The 26,435-nt window shown below is 35.6% G+C and overlaps 1 long non-coding RNA gene across 2 annotated transcripts in view; it reads left to right on the forward strand.

Annotated features, from left to right (window-relative positions):
- Positions 1-25,855, forward strand: part of LOC120300825 — a 117,388-nt gene extending 91,533 nt beyond the window's left edge. Inside the window, exons 2-4 of one of the 2 annotated variants that reach the window (XR_005554747.1) lie at positions 17,810-17,982; positions 24,650-24,745; positions 25,172-25,855. This is a non-coding gene — a long non-coding RNA (uncharacterized LOC120300825). The remainder of the gene's footprint in view (positions 1-17,809; positions 17,983-24,649; positions 24,746-25,171) is intronic. The other variant, XR_005554748.1, reaches the window with a different exon arrangement.
- Positions 25,856-26,435: the final 580 nt, after the last annotated feature.

Consider the following 26,435-nt stretch of genomic DNA (forward strand, 5'->3'; position numbering starts at 1 on the left):
TGGCTGACTAGAAGGCATCTTTAACAATAAGAACAATAACTAGAATAATTTTTTACTCCAATCACACTTCTTTATACCAGCACATAATATGTATGTTTAATTTCTTGTATAAATAGGCATATGGTACAGAATACATTTTTAATAAATAAATAATTGCCACAATGATAAAAACATTAAAAGAGTCAATTTCTTTTGATTGAGAGGTTCTGCTAGGTAAAAAAGCTGCAGATCATTCCTTGTATGCATTTCTCTGATGCCACATGCAATGTTCTAAGAACACATGCAAAAACAATACTCACTATTGGGTGTAACCACCAGAAATACTTGTAATGTAAAATAGCATTTTTGCTTGTTTTCCTTTTCAGTTGCTCAATAAATTGCTCAATTATTGCAAGGATTTGCTAACATTCCTGTGAAATTTTAAATGGCATGTTAGGACACATTGTAAGTTGCCATCCATAAAGAATTCGTTTAACTTTTAGCTTCTTTATGTAAATGAATTACACAATTAAATGCGATTTTATCTTAACCCATAAGATCTTTTGATCTTATGCAAAAGAAATGTAGCATTTCTTTAATAGATAAATTAAATAAAGGTGGAAAGCAAAAGAAAAATAAACATTTAAGACTTTTTTTTTTACTTGCAGTCAAAAATTTGCATGTCTTTTGTCTTCATACAGTAAAGCTTTATTTGATGCAAAATTAATTTACTAAATGTATATTGAACAAATGTGAAAATATCTATGAAAACAATATGTTTGTGTCTTTAAAAGCAATGCAATTTTAACTATGCTAAAATGATGCATGTGAACCCCATGTATATGAACAGGCTAGAGAAAGATCAACAATTGAGAACCTAGTACTAGTGTGAGAATCATGACATTATTTCAGGTTTCTAAGCACAGACTTTAATGTCCATTCTGAATGTATCAGAATAATATGTAGAATGATGATAACACTACCCATAAAAATTCCAGTCCATAATTTGGGGAAAATTCAAAAGTTTATTTAAATATTTATAGCCTATCTGCTATACTAATGGATTCAGGATAGCTGCAAATTATAAAATACATAGGATAAAATGATATAATAAATAAAACCTTTTGAAAAAACGGGAAAGACGGTAAAGACCTAGAGAGGCACAAATAATTATGAGCAAAAATAGGTCCTAGTCAATCAGCAGTGTCCATAGCAGTGCAGTGGTTTAAATTTTGAGGATGGAGGCATCATAAGAATGCAAGCCCTACATATTTTATGCAGGTTTTAATGTTACATGCAGATACAAACATATTCGGCTTCCATTATGATGCTGCTTTTTTCATTTTGCCTTTTGTGACCTCCCCACCACAGTAGATACTGTTGAGTCAGGCTGTGATTTTCAGCTCTGGATACAAAAGTAAAAGTTAGACTTTTATTCTGCAGTGAAAGCAAAAATAAAGTCAAGACCAGTTAGTCTTCCAGAAGAGATTTTTAAAACTGGGATGCAATAGCAAAAGAGCCAGTTTCACATTTCTCAATGTCTTTCCCAGTTAGGAGTTATTGATGACCTCCCTCTCTCTCGTTTTAAAAAGATGTTCAAATCTGGAAGAGGCTTTTGAAATGTTTTTAATAAAATTCTGAAATTCCTCTTGTAGTGTATCCAGTAATAAGTACAGTTGCTTTTAGATTGATATTATATGGTATTCAAAAGAAGTGACAGATGGCTTCCACGCCATATTTTAAGGACAGATCCACAAAAAACTGCATGCAGTTAGTACAAATGAGAGTTTATTGCATCATGAACCAATATGTCTCTTAACTTGTTGTTAATTGCGAAGTCGTGTTCGACCCATCGCGACCTCATGGATAACATTCCTCCAGGTCTTCCTGCCCTCTACCATCTTCTGGAGTCCATTTAAGTTCACACCTACTGTTTCAGTGACTCCATCCAGCCATCTCATTCTCTGTCGTCCCCTTCTTCTATTGCCCTCAATCTTTCCCAGCATTAGGCCCTTCTCCAGTGAGTCCTTCCTTCTCATTAGGTGGCCAAAGTATTTGAGTTTCAACTTCAGGATCTGGCCTTCTAAAGAGCAGTCAGGTTGATCTCTTCTAGGACTGACCGGTTTGAACGCCTTGCAGTCCAAGGGACTCGCAGGAGTCTTCTCCAGCACCATAGTTCAAAGGCCTCAATTCTTTTGCGCTCAGCCTTTCTTATGGTCCAACTTTCACAGCCATACATTGCAACTGGGAAAACCATGGCCTGGACTATACGCACTTTTGTTGGCAGGGTGATGTCTCTGCTTTTTAGTATGCTGTCTAGATTTGCCATAGCTTTCCTCCCCAGGAGCAAGCGTCTTTTAATTTCTTGGCTGCAGTCCCCATCTGAGGTGATCTTGGAGCCCAGAAAAATAAAATCTGTCACTACCTCCATTTCTTCCCCATCTATTTGCCAGGAAGTGAGAGGGCCGGATGCCATGATTTTGGTTTTCTTAATGTTGAGTTTCAAGCCAACTTTTGCACTCTCCTTCTTCACCCGCATCAAGAGGCTCTTTAGTTCCTCTTCACTTTCTGCCATTAGAGTGGTATCATCTGCATATCTTAGGTTGTTGATATTTCTCCCGGCAATCTTAATTCCAACTTTTGATTCATCTAGCCCTGCCTTTCTCATGATGTGCTCTGCATATAAGTTAAATAGGCAGGGTGACAGTATACAGCCTTGCCGGACTCCTTTTCCAATTTTGAACCAATCAGTGGTTCCGTGTTCGGTTCTCACTGTTGCTTCTTGACCCGCATATAGGTTTCTCAGGAGACAAATGAGATGGTCTGGTACTCCCATCTCTTTAAGAACTTGCCACAATTTGTTGTGATCCACACAATCAAAGGCTTTATCATAGTCAATGAAGCAGAAGTAGATGTTTTTCTGGAACTCCCTAGCTTTCTCCATGATCCAGCGTATGTTCGCAATTTGATCTCTAGTTCCTCTGCCTCTTCGAAATCCTGCCTGTACGTCTGGTAGTTCTCGATCCACATACTGCTGGAGTCTAGCTTGTAGGATTTTAAGCATAACTTTACTAGCATGTGAAATGAGTGCAATGGTGCGATAGTTTGAACATTCTTTGGCATTGCCTTTCTTTGGAATTGGAATGTAAACTGACCTTTTCCAATCCTGTGGCCACTGTTGAGTTTTCCAAATTTGCTGGCAAATTGAGTGTAGCACTTTTACTGCATCGTCTTTTAAGATTTTGAATAGCTCAGCTGGAATACTGTCACCTCCACTAGCTTTGTTGTTGCTCAGATTTTCTAAGGCCCATTTCACTTCACATTCTAGGATGTCTGGTTCGAGGTCAGTGACCATCTCATTGTGGTTATCTGGGACGTTAAGCTCATTCTTGTATAGTTCTTCTGTGTAGTTTTGCCATCTCTTCTTAATCTCTTAACTAGTTATGGCCAAACCACAACTAGCCAAATTCATTCTGGGATAGTGATGACATTTCAGGCCACAAGGAAAGAGATTATTCTAGAAGAACACAGAAACAGTGACTCTGTTTCTTCAGGTGAAATAGCGCTCCAAATAGAATTGGGAAGTCATCTAATTCTTGGATTTGTTTACAACAATTCATGGAATTTCCATCTCATAGGAATTCATTTTCAGTTATTGATTTTCATCGAACCTTTTATAATGTCTGATACCAGTTAAATATTAGTGTTATATTATTTGATGCTAATGGAGAAATAGAGCTGAGTTTTTATCTGCTTACTATTAGCAACTAACTAAATCACTTCAATAGTTTTACATAAATATTAAACAACAGGGCTAACAGAATGCCTCTTAACAGTCATTGAAAAAAATAAAGTCTCTTTTTGTCACTCTTTGAAAAAAATCTCCTGGTAAAAACTGAACCATTCAATAATGGTATCTCATTCAACTCCCAGAGTATTTAATAAAAAAGTTAATGTTATTAATATATACTGAGACAACCAGGAGAATCTAAAGAATTACACTCTGCTATGTCTTTCACCCACAAAATGTCATGTGTCAAAACGAAGATGCAGTATCATTGCCAAAACCTAATCTGTACATTGACTGGGATGGATAATCCATGTCCTCGAAGAACAAATGAAACTGGTTTTGCTTGAAGTATGGTAACTATAAGATATCCATTCTTAACTTATCTGCCAACTTTAAAATTGTAACATTTTGTTTATGTCCCAATCTGGGAAAGTCACAACTTGATTGATGCAAGAGGAAACTTTGCCTTCTATTTATCATTTAACTTCTTCTTTGCAAGTCATTGCTTCTTTATTTTTCCAGCATATATAGTATTTGCCTGGCCAATGTGTTTATCTTTTTTGAGTGGATGCTTTGCTATATAGAGAGCAGTGGTGGGATTCAACCAGTTCGCACCAGTTTGGCAGAACCATTACCTATTTTTTTTGTTGAGTTAGGTGAACTGGTTTGAAAGGCCTGACTGATTTGTAAGTCTTTCCCCTTTTCTCAGAAACAACTTCATGTCCTCCCTCCGCCACCAACTCCAAGTTCTTAGCCTCTCTTTCAGGAACAGTGATGTTTGGGCTGGTGTAACCAGTTCCTCTTTTGGCTCATAGCCATCATATCCCAGTTTGAGGGAGCTCCCTCTGTGGCCAGCCATCGCTCAGCCTTTGTCTCATCTTCTTACCAAGTCACTAGGACAAGGGTTCCCCGTGCCACCATCAGACTCCTACTATCCTAACCACCAAAGTCCTGCCACCAAGGAAATAGGTGGTACTGAGCTCTTCTGCCCAGAGAGGGGCTTCTGCAGGCTCTGCTTCTCCATAGGAAGAAGTTTGCAGTTACAAGGCCCTGGTGGGAAGGGTGATTTAGAAAGCTACCATAGCCCTCACCATTATGCTCAGCATACCATTGCCTTGCCTGCAGTTCACCTTGGGCTCCTTGGCGCCTTTGGCCTATGGAGGCTGGAGGATCAAGCTAGAGACTGGTCCTGCAGGATTAGGACCAAGCTCGGAAAAGGTCCTTCTTGCCACTGGGGCTGCTGCTCACCTTCCTCCTCTGGCAACTTGGCCTTCTTGCTAGGCACCAGACTGGTTCAGTGGCACCAATCTTGCCTAGGCTACCCTGATGACTGGCAGAGGCTCCAAGCCATATGGGTCAATGAATACGTGAGCAAGCTGCTGCTGGGCTCCTCCTGTATTTCCATAGGTTCCGGATCAAGAATGCCACAGGGAGGATGTGCCTTCTGTTGGGGCGGGGGAAGAGGATTGCCAGAGGACCCTCCAGATGCTGCGGACTGGGCACTGTTCCTTGTAGGTCTAGGTGCGGCTGTGGCCCAGGAAAATTTTTCACACTTCCTCTGCCGATCTCATCCTCTTTCTCCAACTAAAGGCCTCAAAACATGTCACATCGATTGCACCACTGCTGCTGCTCATGGCAAGACACCACATGGCCAGTGCCGCTGTTTGCTGCAGGAGACTGTGAGGCTCGTTGCATGGTTATAGTGACACAAAGAGCCATGCGGTATCTTGCCATGAGCAGCGGCAGCAGCAGCAGTGCAATCAGTGTGATGAGCCTTGAGGCCTGCAGCCGTGAGCAGTGGCAATGGCGCGATGTGCCATGTGGCATGTAGCCATAAGAGGCCACAGAAGAATTCGGCCAGTGGTGCGACAGGTGCTGGGTGTGGGAGGTCTGGCTGCAGCAGTCCTAAGGTAAGCAGGTGCAGAGCACCTCGGACAACTCTACCTCCCCACCCCCACCCTAGCTTGGTTTTTACATGTACGTCAGGTATTATTTTTTCATTAATATTTTAAAACTTTCATATATCAATCTAGTTTGTGTACCTCTTTTGTTGTTCTTATTTAAGTATTAAATGCATGAAATAATAAAGCAACTGTTGATACCATACACAGGTTCATTATTATCAACAGATAATTGTTGCATTTAAATTTCACCTGCTTTCTCTTTAGCAGAGATAATTTCTCCTGTTCAACAATGAAGATTTCTAAATACAAATTAGGAGGGCTCCACCCCATTGCATCATTGAATCATTGGATCATTTTTCCATGTTAAAGTGGCTTTTCAAGTTCATTTGTTTCCCTGCAGAAAATATTTCATCAAATGCAACAATTGAGGTTGCAACTTGAAATATTTTAGTTATTGACATTCATATTAAAAGACAAGCATTCATTCTTATAAAAATCTTTCTATACTAATTCACCAGCAGAAAGTAATGTAACTTAAAAAAAATACTTAAAGTATAAGGCTCAGTTGAATATATACATACATATCCATCATGATAAGGAAAGCTCAGAAAGAAATTTTAAAAATCCTATGAAAGGCTTGAGATTTATATAAAAAAGAAGAAATATAGCCAAATTTGTTTCACTTTATTTTAATAGTACTACTTTAAAGTACTTTTTATTATTATTTTTTACTCTAGTAAGTAATTCTTTCGGTCAAGTTCATATGCCACATGGCCTATTGTTTTTTTAAACATCATACCCTTTTCTTTTTGAAGATTTTATTAATTCTATTTAACCATATCCTTCTTTGTCTTTCCCTTCTTCTCAGCCCATTAAATATTACTGTATACTTGTTCTGCTGTTGGTTCTCTATATAACACAAAGCCTCCTCAAAGCACATCACTCAGTTTGTATTAAATCCACATCTGTTCAGTGTCTATTTACTTTTGATCTTATTGCTTTTTGTTTTACCAGTCACAAGTACTCCATTCCTATTAACTTCATTTTACTTTTATGTTTCTTCTGACATACCCAATATTCACATTTGTATAACAAACTGGGCAGAGGCACACTGTTACACTTAACCATTTTCATATTTTTCTGTGAATATACTTATATTAAACTGTGAATTAGACTATTACTTTTCTATTAGCATTTATATGTCTTAAAATGTGTTCATCCATGCTTTTATCTTTATATTTATGTATAATTTGTAATCATTCATTATATTTCCCCTGTAAAATGCAAGTACCTTGGTCCTTGATTTATTTTATTTTATTATTTTATTTATTTTATTTTTATTTATTTTATTATTATTTATTTTATTATTTTATTTTATTTTATTTTTTATTTTATTTTATTTTACTGTATTTTATTTCATTTTTTATTCAATTTCTATAGTTGTTTATCTCAACCAGTGGCTCTGGATGGCTTACAGTTCTAAAAATATAAGAACAAATAAACATTAAAAATCTTTAATAGAAACATCCAAAAATAAAAAAATGTATAGCAACCAAGATAATTAACCAATTAACAGTGAAGCCAAGATACAGAGCCCTTAACACATTCAGAGCCACAGGCTCTTGTACACTGCCAAGTTTTTAAAGCCTTAGAAAGACCAGCAAGGTTGGGGCCATACTAAATCAAAACCATCTTGCATCATATAGTCCATGTAGTATTTGTTACAATTATTTCAATTTATGGCCAACTACAGTTCATGAAGTGATCTATATATGATATACATTTACATCCACAACCAACATGCCAATGCCATTACAAGCATTTATCAAAAAATTCATAAAACAACCAAGGGAGCACCATATCCTTGTCTTAGTTCCTGTTCCATGTTAAACTATTCTGTAAACATTCAATTTATTTTCATTTATGTTGAGAATTGTGTTATTCCAACTACTGTATGTGATAATATGTGTATATATTAACCACCAGTTATTTGTAGAATAGGATATAAAAGATTTTTTGCATCCTATTGTAAATGGAATTTCAAACATTCTTCATATAGTGAGTATAATACATGCTATTTTTTAAAAAAAATGTTTAAAAAATGTTTAAACTCATTTTCCCTCTCCAAAAATATAGTAATGGTAATTAGCTTGTCAAATTTGAAGAAGAAATCCCCAAACATATCTTTATTTACTGATTTCTGTAGCTGTCCATCTGAACAAGTGACAGAGGGGAGATGTACATCATAAACTATAAGAATAAATTAAAAACAATTAGAACAATACAATATAAATATATGTGTTCACCAAGTAGAACTATTACCACGGATTGTAGGTTGTCTATAATGTTAAAAAAAATTCTTTCCCCTTCAAACATTCTTAATCTGATAACTTTATGGCTGGAAGCTTAGGCAAGTAACATTAATAATTGCTATGTTCATTTATGGAAAGCCAAGGTAATGGTTTCTATAATAGGGACTAAACTTCTGGTAAAAATAACTGAAATTATGTGATCAAGTTAACATTGTATTCCAGTTTATTGAAGTTTGGAAAGGAAAAAGAAGAAGACATTTGAGGACTTTTCTTTCTCCTGGCATGTTCATTTCTATTTTCCCTGCCACTGTGATCAGATGGAATGTCTTTCCCAAACATATAATTGTTAATCACACTTTCAAATAAATAAATAAATAAATAAATAAATATTTTTTTAAAAATATTTAGTACATTAAAAGTATATATAAATGGATCTAATTAAAACTAATACAGCTTACTCTTAAACAGCTTGATCTACTTCATCTACAGTGACAAAAATACAATGTTCTTTTAATATATAATCTAGAAAACGGTAAGCAAATAAAAAGAAAAATATTATTCTCAACTTTAATTAATTAATTAATTAATTAATCAATTAATTCAGTTTAGACACTTTCGTCTGGGTGGCTTGTACTATAATATCACTAAAAAAAGTCCAATGAAAGCCAAAACAAGATGGGGTCATTGTATGCAGACAGAAATAAAATAAAATAAATAAAATAACAAAACATGTTCACCAAGGGGCCCATCTCCAACTCAAGCTCTGAAAGAACAATTGAGGAGACTATAATATATCAAACAACAAACCATATACAAAGAAATAATAAATTATTATGGAATTAACATTAAATGCCAGGAAGGCAGCTCAGTCAATGGAGCTAGTGTGTTTTGTGTTATTGCTGCAAAATTCTAAATGAACTGTTCATTTAGATTTATTTAGATTTATGAATCTCATTTTTCCCAAATAATCATTAACATGATTTTATAATTCAGATATGATAGCCCTAATCAGCCAGATTTAATGCCTATCTTTTCTACTCTCTAGATGCATTTGGATGAAGTTCATCCAAACTTAGAAGACTGATCACAGTCACTTGTCCCCACCACCCAGTGTTGTCTACCCCAGCATGAAGAATAACAGAATGATAACTATGACCCCAAAGCCTCAATAAGAACATTTATTAATTGGCACCTTCATTTGATTTATGTAGTGGCAGTATTCAGGAGAATTGTTCTACCTGTTTCATAACCATATTTTGAATATTTCCTTTATAATCACAGTTTGAAATAATGGTATAGGGGTATGAATGTATGCTTTATATATGTGGATAAAATAATATTTTTGTGTCACATATATATGAGGTCCAGGACATTAGAGGGAGAACAGAATCTCTATGAAAAACTTCTGAGTTCCAAGTATTCCAAGTGTCAGAATGGACTGACACTTTCCTATTAATTATCTTGTGGTAAGATGAGCAGCTAATACATTTTATAAATAAATAAAATTTAAATTTAAGGATTTGAAGTGAAAAAAGTTCACTTTCTTCATTATTGATTGTCTTTATTAACTACAGTGTAGGAATAGAAACAGAGCTGTAATTTAAAGATATAGTAGCTTCTCCTGACAAGGTGGCACTTATGAAATCTCAGTCATGTATATGAATGTAAATCACATGTGAATGTTATGTAAATGGCTCTTATGAAGTTTGTTTCTCTATAATAATAATAATAATAATAATAATAATAATAATAATAATAATATAATAATATTTCACTTAATATGCATGATGATGGTGTACAGTACAATGAGCTAGGAAATTTTGTATGTCAACTACTAGTACTAGTTGGAACTTCTTTTCCAAATATATTACTTCCTATTGCTGTACAAATGCTGTTATGACCAATTCAAATAACCATTTATTAATATGTAATCTGCTGTTAACATAATTTATCCAATGCTGCTTTCAAAAAGAAGTGCATACTAAGCAGCTTTGTTATAAGACAATGTAGTAATGAAGCTGGTTGGATTATAAATGCATTATGAGAAATGATAACATATTCAAATAAGCATAGGAAAGCTTGGGAGTTTATCTGTGATTCAGAGGCAGTGATCTTAGAAAATGGTATATTTAAAATAATTATATTCTAATGTAAGAAAAATTCCCAGACTTATCTTTTATCTTTGGGTGTTGACTCCAGCACTGGCAATTAATCTAGTCTCTTTGTGCAATTATCAGATTTTTTTTTTTAGATTTTGAGTAGATGTTTTTAACTATTATACAATTATACTATATCATGTTATCTTGCATAGCTCTTTTGGCAACTCTGCAAAAAAAAGGGTGTATGTATAAAATAGATTACTATATCAATAAAAACTATCTTAAAATGTCAATTCACACATAAATTATACTTAAACAACATTCATAGATCATTCTGAAATCACTTCCTGTTTCATTCTTGATTTTTATTATCATAGCTCTGGGCAGGAATGGTGGATGGTATTTTTGTGTTGTCTGTTCATGTATAAATGTGGAAAAGAATATATTTCAGATAAGAACTAAACTCTGTGATGATCAATGTGAATGAAGGAAATTGTGGCTTCTTTAGACATATCTATCTATATGTTGTTTTTCAGCTGCCTTCTATATACCCATTTACAATCAAAATATCTAATAGTTATAAACCTAGGCCTTCATCTTACAAATAGTTAAGAATAACATTTTGCTTTTCTACAACAGCACAAAGCATAATGTATATCTTCCTGCTATTATTGCTAAGGATTATAGTATTATTTCAATATAGGTGTATATAGATATATTCTTGATAGAAATAAGAGAAAGAAAATATGAGCACACTTTCTGTAATGAATTTTTCAGACTGCAACAATTTTGGAGGTTCAAAGAAAGGTAAAAATATTTCCAGAAGAAAAAGGGAAAATGTTGCTGAACCACAATTACCAGTACCTTCAATCAGTTTAAGAAATGATGAGGCTAGTAGAAATCGTAGTCCTGTGACTATATAAAAAAATTGTGAACCAGGATCACATAACAGGGCAAGAATGTTAGTTATACAACTAGGAGCAGAATTGCCATAGCACTGAAGTGTAAAATTTTTGTTTTTGTTTTAGTTATCACATTGAAGCTCTTTTGCCATTTTAATTCTCTTGAGCCTCATTTCTTATGGGCCTCATTGTCTCTCAATAAAGATGACAAAGTGAAAAAAGTTATATGTTAGCCTCTAATTTTATATTTTACCCCAGCTGAAATTCGATTACCTTTCAAAGTTTATACTTCTCTAAAGTGGGGAAGAGCAGAGGGCTAGTACTAATAGCGCCAGAAAGAATGAAGCGACTGGGCCAAAGCCGAAAGGACGCTCAGCTGTGGATATATCTGGTGGTGAAAGGAAAGTCCAATGCTGTAAAGATTTTTTCTCCATAGGCACCTGGAATGTAAGAGAAATTGACCAGTTTTATGAAGCCCTACAGCACCTTATAGAATTAACACCCAAAAATGATGTCCTTATCATCATGGGGGATTGGAATGCTAAGGTAGGAAGCCAAAAGATAACCGGAATAACAGGCAAGTTTGGCCTTGGAGTACAAAATGAAGCAGGGCACAGGCTAATAGAATTTTGTCAAGAGAATACGATGGTCATAACAAACACTCTTTTCCAACAACCCAAGAGACGCTCTACACATGGACATCACCAGACAGTCAACATAGAAATCAGATTGACTATGTGCTCTGCAGCCAAAGATGGAGAAGCTCTATACAGTCAGTAAAAACAAGACCAGGAGCTGACTGTGGCTCAGATCATGAGCTTCTCGTTGCAAAATTTAGGCTTAAATTGAAAAAAGTAGGGAAAAGCACTAGGCCACTCAGGTATGAACTAAATCATATTCCTGATGAATATACAGTAGAGGTGACAAATAGATTTAAGGAATTAGATCTGATAGACAGAGTGCCTGAAGAACTATGGATGGAAGTTCGCAACATTGTACAAGAGGTAGCAACTAAAAACCATCCCAAAAAATAGTGCAAAGAAATAGAAGAAAACAACAGAATAGGGAGGACAAGAGATCTCTTCAAGAAAATTGGAGATATGAAGGGAACGTTTCATGCAAAGATGGGCATGATAAAGGACCAAAATGGCAGAGACCTAACAGAGGCAGAAGAGATTAAGAAGAGATGGCAAAACTACACAGAAGAACTATACAAGAATGAGCTTAACATCCCAGATAACCACAATGAGATGGTCACTGACCTCGAACCAGACATCCTAGAATGTGAAGTGAAATGGGCCTTAGAAAATCTGAGCAACAACAAAGCTAGTGGAGGTGACAATATTCCAGCTGAGCTATTCAAAATCTTAAAAGACGATGCAGTAAAAGTGCTACACTCAATTTGCCAGCAAATTTGGAAAACTCAACAGTGGCCACAGGATTGGAAAAGGTCAGTTTACATTCCAATTCCAAAGAAAGGCAATGCCAAAGAATGTTCAAACTATCGCACCATTGCACTCATTTCACATGCTAGTAAAGTTATGCTTAAAATCCTACAAGCTAGACTCCAGCAGTATGTGATCGAGAACTACCAGAAGTACAGGCAGGATTTCGAAGAGGCAGAGGAACTAGAGATCAAATTGCCAACATACGCTGGATCATGGAGAAAGCTAGGGAGTTCCAGAAAAACATCTACTTCTGCTTCATTGACTATGCAAAAGCCTTTGATTGTGTGGATCACAACAAATTGTGGCAAGTTCTTAAAGAGATGGGAGTACCAGACCATCTCATTTGTCTCTTGAGAAACCTATATGCGGGTCAAGAAGCAACAGTGAGAACTGGACACGGAACCACTGATTGGTTCAAAATTGGAAAAGGAGTCCGGCAAGGCTGTATACTGTCGCCCTGCCTATTTAACTTATATGCAGAGCACATCATGAGAAAGGCAGAGCTAGATGAATCAAAAGTTGGAATTAAGATTGCCGGGAGAAATATCAACAACCTAAGATATGCAGATGATACCACTCTAATGGCAGAAAGTGAAGAAGAACTAAAGAGCCTCTTGATGCGGGTGAAGAAGGAGAGTGCAAAAGTTGGCTTGAAACTCAACATTAAGAAAACCAAAATCATGGCATCCGGCCCTCTCAATTCCTGGCAAATAGATGGGGAAGAAATGGAGGTAGTGACAGATTTTATTTTTCTGGGCTCCAAGATCACCTCAGATGGGGACTGCAGCCAAGAAATTAAAAGACGCTTGCTCCTGGGGAGGAAAGCTATGGCAAATCTAGACAGCATACTAAAAAGCAGAGACATCACCCTGCCAACAAAAGTGCGTATAGTCCAGGCCATGGTTTTCCCAGTTGCAATGTATGGCTGTGAAAGTTGGACCATAAGAAAGGCTGAGCGCAAAAGAATGGAGGCCTTTGAATTATGGTGCTGGAGAAGACTCCTGCGAGTCCCTTGGACTGCAAGGCATTCAAACCGGTCAGTCCTAGAAGAGATCAGGATCTGCTCTTTAGAAGGCCAGATCCTGAAGTTGAAACTCAAATACTTTGGCCACCTAATGAGAAGGAAGGACTCACTGGAGAAGGGCCTAATGCTGGGAAAGATTGAGGACAATAGAAGAAGGGGAGAATGAGAATGACAGAGAATGAGATGGCTGGATGGAGTCACTGAAGCAGAAGGTGTGAACTTAAATGGACTCCAGAAGATGGTTGAGGACAGGAAGACCTGGAGGAATGTTGTCCATGGGGTCGCGATGGGTTGGACACGACTTCGCAATTAACAACAACAAAGTGACCTATGCTACAATTGTCTATTAGTTTCCACTCTTTCATTAGTAGCAAAGCTGTTGCATAACTAAACAGAATTTTTGAATAATAAAATACTGTGGCTTTAGCCTAGTATTACCTCCTAAAACTGAGATGAAAAATATATGTCTCAATGCTGTTCAAGTATAACTTGTAAAAACAAACTTGTTGAACCTAATAGGAAGTGGGAGAGCATAAAAATTCCAAGACTTCAATCAAGATTTGTAGTTTGCTGCTCAATCTGAAATGTGTTGAAAATATAAATGTCTGAAAAAACTCATATCATAAAATTTCTCCCTTTAAATGATGTAGCACAGGGAACATATGTGTAGAAAAACCATTATCATTATGATGACATTAAAAATATTTAAATTAAAATTCTGGTGACTAATACATGGGGAACTAAACTTGTTTGTTTGGCCTGATTTTTTTTTCTCTTAAGGCATATTTCTTTGTTCTTTTATTCTAGCTTATTATAGTGTGTAAAGTGCCCAAAATTGCTGAGAGTCAGGCATTTTTCAAAAATCTTCTTCTGTCTTTCACCCCCCCCCCTCATGTTTCTCATCTGTCTGTGTGTGTTTCTGTGTATTCCATTTCTTCATCTATCCTCCAAGAGTTCTCTTGTTTAACCCAGATTAAGACCAGAAAAATAAAAGCACCTAAACCTGGGCAGGATTGATATACTCCAGTTCACTCAATCAAACAATGATAATCCTTGAAAACTAGGAAATGCACCTTCTGTATTTTGGATACTACCCTTTCAAACAGTATCACCCTGGAGATCTGCATAGCTTCCCCCTGGAATTGCTCCAAAAAATCTTTGAAAGCTTGCCTTTATTTTCATACTTGTGATTAGGGTGGTTGTTGATCCACAAAATGTTCCTTTTCAGTGATAGCCCTGCCTTTCAGAATGGCATCCCCCAATAAACGATGCTGCTTCCATCTTACTGACTTATAAGCTTACTATCTTTATTCACAAGCCATGGGAAGTGTGTGGAGGGGTCAATTCCCTTTGGCATTTAATATATTTCAGATATTTTTCTGTATTCTAGAGTCAGTCTTCCCATTTTTGAATTCCTTTTCTTTGATGCATATCTGCATGTATCAAAAAAACAACAGTGTCAACCTACAGGGAGTGACCAAGGAACTGAAAACCTTCCCATTTTAACATGCATCGCACAGACCACATGCTTTGATTACTTGTTCATACCCACTATTATGATATAATAGATGTCTCTGTTTGGAAACATATTCACTTCATATACAGATAAGCTGTACAGTGGTTGTCAATGTACATCTTTTGTAGAATAGATGTGACTGTTTATTATTTTTATGGTTCATCACACAGTCAGCCAGATGTTCAGACTGTATTTGGCATTTTTATCCACATAAAATGAGTCCTTTCCAATTACCTTGAGTCCTTCCCAAGTATCTGAAATAGACAGATGTTGTTATTTGATGGTGTTATTGTGGCAGTATAAAAGCTGTTGGAAGTAAAGCTGCATTTTGCAATTGATTGATGCAAATGGTGTTTTAATGACTGGACTTGTCCAGGTGTAAATCCATATTTCTGTCCCTGAGTTTTGACCTTAAGTTCTTCATTCTTTTTTCTATCTATTATTAACCTTTTTTTCAGATTTAAGAGTGTTTGAGGCTGTCAGCCTGAAGAATGCCCAGGTATTTGAAGTTATTATTTTCCCCCAGACTGTTGATGTTATTTCCATAGGACATCTTGATTTCTTTAGTTTTCATTATTTTTTCCCCTGTTGATAGTAAGGATGTCAAATTTATCCAGTATGTATTCAAGCAATATATTCAGACAGTGTTGATCAGCAATTCTACTTTACATGTAAAGAAGGAGAGATAGCTGGTCAGATGTTTTTGATAGCATTGGCTTTACTTATTCAGTATTGTTGACAGAGGAATCAATTCAGTGACAAACAATAGTGATGAAAGTGAGTATCCTTGAAAGATTCCTTTCTTGATGTTAACCTTTCCAAGTCCATCACCATTACCAACAACTGTGACTTTCACTGTGCCATTGATCCTTGCACAAAGCTTCTGATGTTTATATTGACTCTTGTTATTTCCGGGCACTTTATTATCCAGTCATATATCAGGGAGTCAAATGCCTTCTTGTAATCAATTTAAATTATAGTGAAGTTGGTCTTCCTTCCCTTACAATTTTTCAAATTTATTTTGTCAGTTAAGCTGCCCCTCTGTTGTTTGGGTAGTGTCCTTTCTGCTCAGGTGGAGAGAGATTTTTCAACACCTTTTATAGTTGAACTGCATCAGCTTCCATATGGTTAGTAATTTGAAAGTTGTTGGTAAGCAGGTAATTGTCCTGCAGTTTCCTGGTGCTGCCACTTTTGTTGGATCTTTCATTATCAGACAGCTTTTGCCAGATGATAATCAGTCTTCAAATTCACCTCCTTTTAGTATGTTGCTAAACTGTTTGGCAATTAGTAGATGTACACCAGTCAAATATTTCAATCAAAAATCACACAATTCACCTTCAACTAATGCTTACCAATTCTTGATATTCCTTGCTCTTTTCTTCACCATTTCTGTTAATACAAGTTCTTTCTTTTCAGCTTATTTTATTATTATTTTTCTTTGTTAAATTTATTTGCTACCTACAACAATAGGTAGCTTACAACAATAAAAAAGAAGAAATGAAAAGAGAATGAAAAACCAAATAAAATAATAGAATGATAAAATAAACAATGAAAAAGAAAACAAAAAGGATAGATCAATATGGTAATTAAAAAATGGATGGGTGGAGAGCAGAGAGTGAGGGGGGAGAGGGAGTCTGCCATCAAGTCAGTAACCGTCTCCAACATGGAATTCCCCATTTGATCCCCAGCTAACAGGTAGAGACATGTTTGAAGCTCCTGTGGAAGGATAGGAGGGTGGAGCAGATCTTACCTAGAGGGTAAGGTGTTCCAAAGGGTGAATGCTGTGGCAAAGAAGCTACTGCTTACTCCTCCTCCTCCTACAGTCTGAATTATTTTATCAACCTTTGCAGTTCTTCCAGTTCAACTTTTGTGGTTACTTTATTTTGCATTATAAATCAATGTTGATCTGCTAGCCTTTGTTCTGTTATTTCTGATTCCAGGTGTTGTTGTTTCTAGAACTGGCATCTTCTTTCATATATCCTCTTTTCATAATATCAAATCATTATTTCTTTGTTTTCACTCTTTGTATATTTGTGATAAATATTTTTCCCCAGTAATCCAGTAACTGCTATCCATGCAGTTAATAGTCATGAGTACTTTAGCCTACTTGTCACCAGGTATCCAGGAACCCCAACACATAGCACAATTTTTCTTGATCCAGTCAACAACCAATTCATTATAGATTTGTATAAATTGTGCCTCACTATGTTGAAATGGGAGAGACACTCTTCATATATCTCCTATAATGAGATCTCTCCAGTATGGTTGAACCTCTGCATAGCTCTCATCCTTGAGCAGGCAGTTTAACAATCATGTCAAGGTAATGCCTCATTGGGGAGTTAATTATTATTTGCCTTGGAAAATGTAGAAGTGGGCTGAAACTATATCACTTCAGTTTAAAAAAATGTTAAGTTTGGAATATCTGTCTTGGTATGTTATTATGAAGTTATTGTGAAGTGTATATAGAAAAAAATATCAGAATTAAAAATTGGATTTTAAGTATTTGTACTTCACAAATTGAATATGGAAACCAACACCTTCAAGCAGTAATTATAGAACTATTAAAATATTTTATGGTGATTTTTAATATATAGATGATAGATCAAGTAAGATTACTTTTTTTAAAAAAAGTATGTATAAAAGGACACATACATTTCATTTACAGTTTTAAAAATGTTATTACAAAAAACTATTAAGTAGCAATTAATGACAATTATAAATTATGGTGACAATAGAAGAAATAATAGTTAATTTTTTAAAAACTGCAGGAATTCTACTTTCATTATTTCTGAATTTTATTTCTTTATTTAAAGCAACTTCTTTCTTTTCATTCAGATAACTCAGTTTCTTTGAAATGTAAGTTTAAATTGGTAAGTCTGAGTAGCTGCTGAAGGATATGAGAAGGTGGATATGAGGATATGAGAAGAATGTGAGAAGGTGGCCCTCTTACTATCTGATGCCTTGCAGTTTGAATTGGAGACAATTACTACCCATGTCTTTTGGCCCAGGTATGAACCATCGGCATCATGCAACAGCATCAGTCTGGATTGAATAATCACTCCTGATGATATCAGCAGCCCATCCTGATATGTGCAGATCAGTGTGCAGTCAGCAGTTGGGGTGATGATTAGCTTCCTTAATTATTGTTTTGTGGTAACTAAAATTGAGGGTAGATACCTTCATCACCTTTGATACAGGTAACAAAGACTCTTTTAGCAGTTTTTTTTTATCATAACATTGTTCTAAAAATCATTTTAGCCAAGAATAGTCTCTGTTCTGCTCTACTGTTTTTTGTTGTTTCCAAATCCATGCTGTAAAAAGAAAAAGTCTCCATAGCTTGAAGGGGAATATCCTGCAACCCCTCCCTTTCTCCACTGCCTGTTTTTGGCCTCACAAGCCTTTGCTGATTGCTCTGGGAAAGAGAAAAGACAAGAATTTAAACTAGCAGAAAGAGGCGTGAAGGAAACCATTCTTCCATAGATTTGTAGATTAGAATTGGCTGGGTTGAGAGAGAAACACTGTTCTTTGCAAGGAGAGATAGAAAGGCTTTTTTCTCCCCCTTTATGCTGTAGAACTTGAAGCTGAGCAGCTAATGCCAGAGAGAAAACAACAAACAGGTGAGCATTTCTGAAACTATTGCAGCTGAAGCTGGCAAAGAAAAGGTAGTACTTTACACCTTACAGGAAAAAAGTACAGCAGTGGCAGAGCAGCATATTAGGATAGTCCAGTGGCACCATGCCTTCAAATAAGTTCATTACATGATTTGGCATGGGAAGCCAGGAACTGCTCAGTGAGAGAGTTATGAAAATGTCACCTAAGACCATGCTAACAACTGGTTTATTAAATCTAGGCAAATCACTAGTTTCTGGTGCTAACAGAAAAGAGCATCAAAGACTGTTCAACAAGTTCTTATATAGGATTACCAAGACTGAAGATGAACAAATGCATAGATTTGACAATTGAGAACTAACTGTTTTATAATTCATAAAAGTTCTAGATCAGACATGTCAAACTCGCGATGTCACATGATGTCGTGCAACATATTGGGATGGTTTTGCCATTGCCGGCAATGGGGTGGGTACAGCTTCTGGATGATGCGTCTGGCCTGCGGGCCAGCAGTTTGACACTCCTGTTCTAGATGGAGTACAGAGGAATTTCTCTCTGTCCATAAAGAGAACAATTAACAAAGCAGGATATTTAGCCATTAAGAATGTCAATCAAGCTGACTGTTACTTTACTTTGTTACTTGTTACTTTAACAAGTTACTTTACTTTGTTACTTGTTAATTTAACAAGTTAATCCTGTGTCGCATTTTGTTGGGGAGAGTTGTAAATAAACTGTGGTAAATACAGCATATGTGTGCATTACACTCACTGTTCTGACCCCTATATGTGGTATGTGTATTCCTTAGATGAAGTTATGATGTTCAGTGTATGCTTACATTCTGCTAGTAAGTTTTGGATTGTCTCCAAGACCTTTTTGCATAGACTACACCTTGCATCCTATACTTAGTGCCTTTCCTGTGCTGCTATGATAGATGATTCAGTGCTGTTTTTTAGTCCAACCCTTTCCAACCATTAGGAGGTTTTCTCATTGTCACCTACCTCACCTATCTGTGAATGGAACAGCCCATGCAGGCTCTTGTATTGCCATGTCACTTCCTTTGCTTGATCTTCCTCCCATTTCTGTTGATGACTCAGGCTTTCTCTCAGCAACCCATTTTTGGATGTTATCTTACTGATGTACTCATGGATGCTATGGGTTACATCCAGATTAGTGGCTTTGATACCCAACAGACACTACCTTCTTATGGTAGACTTGAGTGTTGGACTTGGGATAGAAACTAATGGATGTTATGAGGAGTTTCCTAGTCTTCAAATTGGCAGCCTTCATATCTCCTTTGGCCAATACACTGTTCTGCAGGTTATCTAATGATTGGAAAACATATGTGTTAATGGTGTAGATCTTGTTATTCCTATTGAACTGGCTCTTTAGGACTTGTCTTATCTTTAGTGATGTTTGAATGTGCAGTCTTCCTGTGTCCTCCTTATGGTGCTCATGTGACTAGCTTCAAATCCCAGTTGGTACCTACATTAGGCAAAGACCCCCTAATGTTTCACCTCCCTACCACAGATGACACAAAATACTAGAAGGCTCTCATCAGATGTTAGGAAACCAGACAATCTGATAGAAATGTACTACAATAACAAGCCACACATGGACAAGACAAGACAACCTGAAAGTGATGGAATGTTACTACAACAGTAGATTGAGAAATATAGAAAGATTAGATATATATCAGTGTTTCTCAACCTTGACAATTTTAAGGCATGTGGACTTCAACTCCCAGAATTCCACAGCCAGCATTGCTGGCTGTGGAATTCTGGGAGTTGAAGTCCACATGCCTTAAAATTGTCAAGGTTGAGAAACACTGATATAGATGATATAGATAGGCAAGATGTTTTGTCAATTAAAACTATTGTGACATTAACTTTTACATTAAACAATTAAGCAAAAGAGAAGTTATTTAGGAAGCCATAAGTAGAGGAGGATTTCCAAATTCCCAGAAGGCTTCCCACACCAGCTACAGTATATCTGGAGTAGTGCAACTTCATCCAGAACTAGAGATGGGAATTCTCCAGAATTCTAAAGACCAGAGCCATTTGGTTTAGGGTTCAGTTGAAGCCTGTTATTCCTCATTCAGATTCCCACAGTCTTCAGGCACTAACCCCCATGGAATCACTCAGATGGTCCATAGCGGATATATATCACAGATATATCCATACCATGATATCTCATTCTTAACCATTGGATGATCTCACCTAGTGGCTTATGTAAATGTTAAACTCAAGAGGAGAGAGTAACAAGCTCTGCAGAATACCACAAAGCAAGGCCCATTGGCCGGACCATTTTCCTCCCATCAATATTGACTGGAGGAAGGAGAAGAATTAGCACAACACAATGTCATCTTCCAAACCCTGAAGTCAGTCCAGAAGATTACCTTGTGTGATGGTGTTGGAAGCCATTGAAAAGTCAAGAAAATCAAAGATGGCTGCACCTCCCACATCCCACTCCTGCCAAGTATTTTCCAAAAGTAAGCCCATGCTATCTCAGACCCATGCCCGTGCATGAATCCTGACTAAAAAGGATTCATGTAATCCACTTCTTCCTTTGATGTATTTTCTACACAACTGCTTTCTCTAGAACTTTTCCCAAAAATGGAACTATAGAAACTGGAAAAAGTTGTCCAGAGCAGTCAGGTACAGTGTTGGCTTCTTGATAAGATGGAATAATCTTTAATTATTTGAAAAATGACAAAGGGAATTTTTCTTATTTCTACATTTCTACCAAGTCACAATTAATGTTACCTCTAACAAAACATTATGGAAGCACCAAAATCCATTTCTAACCAGTGCCCACACTGTGGTCTTGTGTTGTTTTTATAGCAGGAAAAAAATATTCACTCAGTAAAAAAACCATAGTAGCATGGCAGTAAGTGAATGGCACTACTTACCATGCAGGGGACAACCATAAGTGCCCTTGGCACCCTGACAGCACGAGGGGGAAGAACTGAGGGAAGGGAGCCTAAGAAACCAACATCAGAATAAGATAAGAAATCCACCAACCAAATGTAACTAATGCTCAACAACTCAGTGTTAATCCTGAAGAAATGTTCAGACTGTATTTCTGAGACAGAAATTAATTCACCTGCAGAAATGCTCAAAGAATGCTGCAGTTGCCTGACAATATTAAGGAATACTGCTTTATAGTGCTAATTCTGGATTGGCACAATGTTGAATAAGGAGTCCCTACATTATACACAGTTTTAGTCATGGTCAAGGATTAACCTAATGGAGTAATTTGCTTTTCTGCATGTTAGTCTGACTTTGAATTATACCCCTCTTGTATTCCAATATAGTTTTTGCTCTCTTTAAGAGCATTTACTTATAAATTCTATAAGTATAGCCTCTTTACTTTTCCTAATGTAATCATTCATACTATCAGCAGCAGTCTGTAGCATATTTTTAAACCAATTCTATTAAAAGGGATATGCTTTCATGAGCTGTAGCTTAGTTCATTAGATGTATGGAGTGGTTAAACTGATGTAGGACTTGAAAGCAAGGGTTGGAAGGGAAAGAAAGTATGATTATTTAATTGCAGGTTAGTGTACATGTGATAGATTACAAGTATCTTATCAATTAGCAATTGTAATGTGTTAAACTCCATTGTGTATGTTAAGACATTTTTAGATAGTCTGGAATATTAATATGTAATTGGAAGTTTCTCACTCTGTGAAGATGTAATTTCATTGCTCTAAAATAGGAATGTTGAAATCTGTAATTGATTGTCCTTGTTTTGACATGTTTGTCAAAACATATCCGTTGTCCTTGTTTTATGTCAAATTTTATCCATTAATTCTTTTGCAGAAAGTCTGTTCTGTTTGTCCAATATAGAATCAAGAGAGACATTACTGGCAGGTGATGATATACTGTATATCACACTGGAGAAACAACACATGAAGATGTAAAATATGTTTATTTGATTGATTGATTAGTGCCATCAAACTATTTTTGACTCCCAGAGAGGAAAGTCTTTGCATAATGTGTCCAAAGTTGTTTTAAGAATAATTCCCATATTCTTTTGGAATTTTAAAAAAGTGGAACAAAATCTAAAGTAGTTGCATAACTAGACACTTGGAAAAACATGCTGAGATCCAAGCCTGATTAAAATCCACTGGTATTTTCTGTTACTAAGACATGGTACAGTATATAATTTTATGAATAAAGTCAGTATAATGTAATGTTTAAAAAGGATTTTTTTCAAGATTCACTTTCTCTTTTTTCCTATGATTGTGTTGATATCTGAAGGTCCTGTTACCAAAGGGAATTTAGTAATCATTGAATTTAGAATGATAGAACCTGAATTTATATAATCTTTTTCTCAGCTATAAAGAGACATAACAACTCCTATGCAGCAACTGCCACTATTTTTGTTTGTTTCCTGAAGACAGAAAAAATCCCCTGTTTGTTGTTCCAAAGAAGTGTATTGGACGGCTAATTAAAAAGCCATCATATTATTGATTAAAGAAAAAGTTAATAACAAAAGTTGAAATAAGAAATTTTAACTGATTTTAGATCACTTCATTTTCAATTTTCAGTATTTCAGAAGAGCTACTGAAGAGCATATAAAGTAGAGCATGAGAAGGAATTTAGACCAAAGCAGTTAAAATATTATTTTCTTTCTCCATTTATCAGGCTGAATTCTTGCTGACTTTGAGAAAAACTGAATTGGCTGTAACATTTTTTTTCTGTTTTTCCCCCACTTTTTTTTAATTTATACACATAGTAATGTAACTAATGTACCGTATATGCTGGCGTATTAGGCGACCCGGCGTATAAGACGACCCCCGTCTTTATAGCCGGGCCGCATTCCTAGAACGTCATCTTATACACCGGAAACTACCAGTATTTCCGGCGTATAAGACGACTCGGCGTATAAGACGACCCCCATCTTTGGCGCCGATTTCAGCACTCGCGGAAGTCGTCTTATACGCCGGCATTTACGGTAATAAGTTTTACATATGTTTACAATAGCCTATAAATAAGAACCAGTACCTGAAACTTCAATCAAAGATAAATTGACAATAGAAAATAGTTCATTGATTCTCATCATGTGCTTCTTTTTACCATTTAGTTTATCCATTTGATTTAGGGGTAGGTTTTGTGCCTTTTTAATAAATAATAAATCATACCAAGTGAAGTATGAATTATACGCATTCCCAGTGCATATCTTCTGGCATATCTATAGTCTGCCTTCCTTCCTTCCTTCCTTCCTTCCTTCCTTCCTTCCTTCCTTCCTTCCTTCCTTCCTTCCTTCCTTCCTTCCTCCCTCCCTCCCTCCCTCCCTTCCTTCCTTCCTTCCTTCCTTCCTTCCTTCTTTCCTTCCACCCACCCACCCACCCACCCTAGACAATAGTGCATAGTGAATACTGGAGTAATCACCATAAATGATGGATAATCTTTTCATGTCTGGGGACTGTAATCAACATTTTGTTGCAGACAACTGCTGCAGGAAGTAAGTGATACAAATTGGACATATATACATGGTATTTTAATTTTTTCAGATTTGTACATTTGAAAAAAATGTATTATTTATCTTAAAATCAAATTATTATTCCTTGTTTTCCCACTTCAGAATGATGTAGAATAATATATTATTTTCAATATTTCTACCATTGAATTTTGGATAGGATGAAACCTTTTACTATTCTCAGCTAAAGTTCTCATAGATATGTCAGAACTTTTATATCCAACTTTATTTAATCAGAAATAAACTAACATACAATTCTTCCCAATTTTTCATTAATCACTGAAGTGGAAGCATGAGTTTTGACTGGCTGAAAGGAAGTACCATTGTATATAAGTGATGTGCAATTTGAGATTTTGGCCATGTAGCTCCAAATAAGCATATATAATTTTTTCAAGAACTGTATGTATATTTCATATAACTCACATTATATGAGTTACATTCCCATCCATCAGACTAATCAAAACAAAAATAATGTATGTTTAATTGTTTGAAAATCAGAACTGTATCCCTGACTTATTTAAAATGTCATATTAAAGGATTTAAAGGCCAATTACTCACAATCATATTGTCTTCCATTTATTTCAGAATCATCCATTAACCATCTGTTTCAAGATATATGGCTTTTTTTCTATTACTACGCTCTATGTAGATGAAAACCTGTGCTGAATTTGACCTATTTCAGTAAGCCATTTGTTAATTACTTCATAGCACAAATTAATAGTTTTCTTATAACACTGTACTTCCTTCCAAAAAGAATGAGATGGAGAAACCTTCATGCCATGGTATCTTTGAAACACTATAATTCAAATTCAGGAAACATTATTTACAATCACATTAAAGAGATGGATTAAATAGACTGGAAGGCTTCTATATTTCTGAGATATCTTTATGAAGAAAACATATACATACTCCACATTATGGATCACACTAAAAATCAGAAGCACTTTTGAAGATTAGGTAAATTGGGTAATTGAATATTTTATGCATACATAGTGTGACATAATTATGGACAGATAGCTTGGCAGACATTAAGGTACTGAGAAATAATTGTTAACATTTTATTTAGAAAATTATTATGGAGTTTATTGGTTCTTTTTTTTTTTACAGGAAATGCAATTAACAATTAATGTGGAAAGATTTGGTTTTCTGAATCTGGAGCTATATCATATTCTTACCTATTGTCAAGTATAGTATTAATTATTGGATACAAACAATTGCTGTCATTTTTCCAATTTGGGCAACTTTGGAATACATATATTTTTTTTTACCTTATTTCCCATGCTGAATTGATTTTATGGAAAAACCCAACTTTAAAAATAGAAAAAGAGATAGTGATTTGTAAACATTGGATGGAAGCAGGGATATTGATTTTGGATCACTGAACTGATGACAAAGATGAATATTTACCATATCATTTATAATATGTAATCAGATGTGGGATTCAGCTGGTTTACACCACTTCGGCAGAACTGGTAGCTAATTTTTTGTTGCCCAGGCCCAGAATGGATTTCCGGAAGCAGCACCCACACAGAGAACCGCTTGTTCACATATTTGAATCCCACCACTGTATGTAACCCAGTCATAATATCTACAGTTTCAACATTTGTTAACAACATTGCATGGATCAGTAGTATTCTCATCTTCAGAGACACCTAAGATATACTGGAACAATCTGTTAAAACTTTAAAACTAAAATACCTCTATTATTTATTTATTTTTAAAAATCAATAAATGAATTTGAGATGCAGATGCTAAATGGAAATGAGTGAAATAAAGAATTCCTATACTGTCTAAACAATGTAGAAATGTTTTATCTTCTATAGCAATACTGTCAATTGACTTCAAATTATGACTTATACAATAAAAATAATATTTAGAATTTACTAAACTTTTTTGTATGGAAAGGACTGGGACAAACAGCATTTTGTTGGAAATGTAATAAGAATAATGCTTCTTTAAATCCCATACTATTATAATGTCTTACATTTAATACATTTTTGGAAAAAGTACTGTATTACATAAATATAATTGCAACACAAGCTAACATTTTCAGGCAATAATATTCTTTTGAAATATATACCTAGTATATGGAATTTGACAACTTAACAGTGTATCTATATTCTCCATGCCCGTATTATGATAAAAAGATTAATATTGCAGCATTGGAGACATAAATATGTAGCCCTTTCACCCAATGGAATGAAAACCTAATTGCAATTGCCATCTAGATGTGATTTGCTTTTAGATGTAGACCATATATTGTAAAATATAATAAATATGGTATTCATTTTTACAAAATACAGTAGATTAAAACATGATTATTATATTATTGCTATCATGTTTTTATTAGAATTAGAATAGTATAAGGAAA

This window comes from Crotalus tigris, unplaced genomic scaffold (genome assembly GCF_016545835.1).
Source record: "Crotalus tigris isolate CLP2741 ecotype Arizona unplaced genomic scaffold, ASM1654583v1 scf7180000024359.8030256, whole genome shotgun sequence".
Lineage (NCBI taxonomy): Eukaryota > Metazoa > Chordata > Lepidosauria > Squamata > Viperidae > Crotalus > Crotalus tigris.